Source organism: Mustela nigripes, chromosome 18 (assembly GCF_022355385.1).
Source record: "Mustela nigripes isolate SB6536 chromosome 18, MUSNIG.SB6536, whole genome shotgun sequence".
Lineage (NCBI taxonomy): Eukaryota > Metazoa > Chordata > Mammalia > Carnivora > Mustelidae > Mustela > Mustela nigripes.
The window spans coordinates 33304865-33307914 of NC_081574.1; the positions used below are offsets into that span (position 1 = coordinate 33304865).

A 3050-nucleotide genomic window follows, 5' to 3' on the forward strand; every position below is an offset into this window, starting at 1 on the left:
GACCAAGCAGCCTTTGCCACACCCCTGGGCAGACAAGCAGACAAGCAGACTGACCCTGCCTTGGGGAGGGGAGGGAAGGGAAGGGGGAAAAGCTGGGGGCTGACAACTGTGGCCCCCCACTTTCCTCCCCTTCAAACCATCAGCCCCCACAAAGCCAGGCCTTCCGTATTTCTTAAACACAACTCAAGCAAGACTTTTTAGTTTTTTTCCCTCAAAACTCTGTATCCTTTGCACAGCACAAAATGCTGTGAGAAGGAAAAACCTGGAGTATTTAAAACCGGGTTCTCCGCTGGTTTGGGGGGCGGTGCAGAGAGTGGCTGGAGGTAAAAAGCGACCATCCAGCAAGCTGAGTGTGAGCAGGTGGGGGGTTCAGGCTGCGAAGGAGCTGTGGGGTCCGTTCCTGAGTCCCAGAGGGAGCCCTCCCTCTAACTCCCACCCAGAAAACCCCCTTCTCCTTCCACCTCTGAAGGGTGTCACAGTACAGGGACTGAACCCAGCAGCATAAGCCTTGGAATGTCACAAACTCTGAATCCCCCTCTCACCTCTTCTCTGGAGGGACCTCAGCAACTTGCAAGTGACCCCAGCTTTTGTACACGTGTGCTCACGTGTGACCACAAAGACACTGTCCACCTCTCAAGATGGCTAAGTGTCTGCTGCACCCAATATTGTAAGTGTGAATTGTTTCTGCTGGATGAGAAGTAACTCTTCCTTGCATGAGGGAGGTCAACACCCCTGGCCATAGCCCAGCGGCACGCAGGGGCTCCCGGGGATGGAGCTCCTCTACCTGGCATGCCCATGGCCCTCACAGATGGGACACACCCCCTGCTCCTGCAGGCTGACTTACGAGCCAGCCTCCAGATCTCAGGAAGGGGAGGTGGAGGAGCATCCAGAGCCGGTGGTGGGACGCCCCAAAGAGATCTGAAAGGACCATGTGGTTCTTCTCTCTTCTCATATTAATTTGTTGTATCACGTTGATTGATTTGCGAATGTTGAACCATCCTTGTAGCCCAGGAATGAATCCCACCTGATCATGGTGGATAATCTTTTTAATGTGCTGTTGGATCCTGTTGGCTAGGATCTTGTTGAGAATCTTAGCATCCATATTCATCAGTGATATTGGTCTGAAATTCTCCTTTTTGGTAGGGTCTTTGCCTGGTTTGGGGATCAGGGTAATGCTGGCTTCATAGAAAGAGTCAGGAAGTTTTCCTTCTGCTTCAATTTTTTGAAACAGCTTCAGGAGAATAGGTGTTATTTCTTCTTTGAAAGTTTGGTAGAGCTTTGCGCAGTGGCAGTATCGTAGCCAATGAGGTTTATCCGAGGCGCGATTATTGCTAATTGAAAGTTTGGTAGAATTCCCCAGGGAATCCGTCAGGTCCTGGGCTCTTGTTTTTTGGGAGGTTTTTGATCACTGCTTCAATCTCATTACTAGATATCGGTCTATTCAGGTTGTCGATTTCTTCCTGGTTCAATTTTGGTAGTTTATAGTTTTCCAGGAATGCATCCATTCCATCTAGGTTGCTAAGTTTATTGGCATATAACTGTTGATAATAACTTCTGATGATTGTTTCTACTTCCTTGGTGTTAGTTGTGATCTGTCCCTTTTCATTCATAATTTTATGATTTTGGGCTTTCTCTCTTTTCTTTTGGATTAGTGTGGCCAATGGATTATCAATCTTATTGATTCTTTCAAAAAATCAGTTTCTAGTTTCATTGATATGTTCTACTGTATCTCTGGTTTCTACTTCATTGATCTCAGCTCTAATATTGATGATTTCCCTTCTTATGTGTGGAGTTGGTTTGATTTGTTGTTGATTGTCCAGTTCTTTAAGGTGTAGAGACAGCTGCTGTGTTCTGGATTTTTCAATTTTTTTGAGGGAGGCTTGGATGGCTATGTATTTCCCCCTTAGGACTGCCTTTGCTATATCCCATAGGTTTTGGACTGAACTGTCTTCATTCTCATTGGTTTCCATGAATTGTTTCAGTTCTTCTTTGATCTCCTGGTTGATCCAAGCATTCTTAAGCAAGGTGGCCCTTAGCTTCCAGGTGTTTGAGTTCCTTCTGAACTTTTCCTTGTGATTGAGCTCCAGTTTCAAAGCATTGTGATCTGAGAATATGCAGGGAATAATCTCAGCCTTTTGGTATCAGTTGAGTCCTGATTTGTGACCAAGTATGTGGTCTATTCTGGAGAAGGTTCCATGTACACTTGAGAAGAATGAGTATTCTGTTGTTTTAGGGTGGAATGTTCTGTATATATCTATGAGGTCCATCTTGTCCACTCAATTGATGCAGAAAAAGCATTTGACAAAATCCAGCATCCGTTCCTCATTAAAACGCTTCAAAGCATAGGAATAGAGGGAACATTCCTGAACCTCATCAAATCTATCTATGAAAGACCCACATCAAATATCATCCTCAATGGGAAAAAGCTTGCAGCCTTCCCGTTGAGATCAGGAACAAGACAAGGATGCCCACTTCCACCACTCTTGTTCAACATAGTATTAGAAGTCCTAGCAACAGCAATCAGACAACAAAGAGAAATAAACGGTATCCAAATTGGCAATGAAGAAGTCAAACTCTCTCTCTTCACAAATGACATGATTCTTTATATGGAAAACCCAAAAGACTCCACCCCCAAAGTACTAGAACTCATACAACAATTCAGCAACATGGCAGGATACAAAGTCAATGTGCAGAAATCAGTGGCTTTCTTATACACTAACAATGAAAATACAGAAAGGGAAATTAGAGAATCAATCCATTTACTATAGCACCAAGAACCATAAGATACCTGGGAATAAACCTAACCAAAGAGGTAAAGGATCTGTACTCGAGGAACTACAGAACACTCATGAAAGAAATTGAAGAAGACACAAAAAGATGGAAGACCATTCCATGCTTTTGGATTGGAAGAATAAACATTGTTAAAATGTCTATACTGCCTAGAGAAATCTATACTTTTAATGCCATTCCGATCAAAATTCCACCGCTATTCTTCAAAGAGCTGGAGCAAATAATCCAAAAATTTGTATGGAATCAGAAGAGACCCTGAA

General features: G+C 43.8%; 1 non-coding gene across 1 annotated transcript; it reads left to right on the forward strand.

Moving 5' to 3' along the window:
* Positions 1-1274: 1274 nt before the first annotated feature.
* On the forward strand, positions 1275-1409 carry LOC132006629 (U4 spliceosomal RNA). The gene has a single exon (XR_009401162.1). It is a non-coding gene; the product is annotated as a U4 spliceosomal RNA (small nuclear RNA).
* Positions 1410-3050: the final 1641 nt, after the last annotated feature.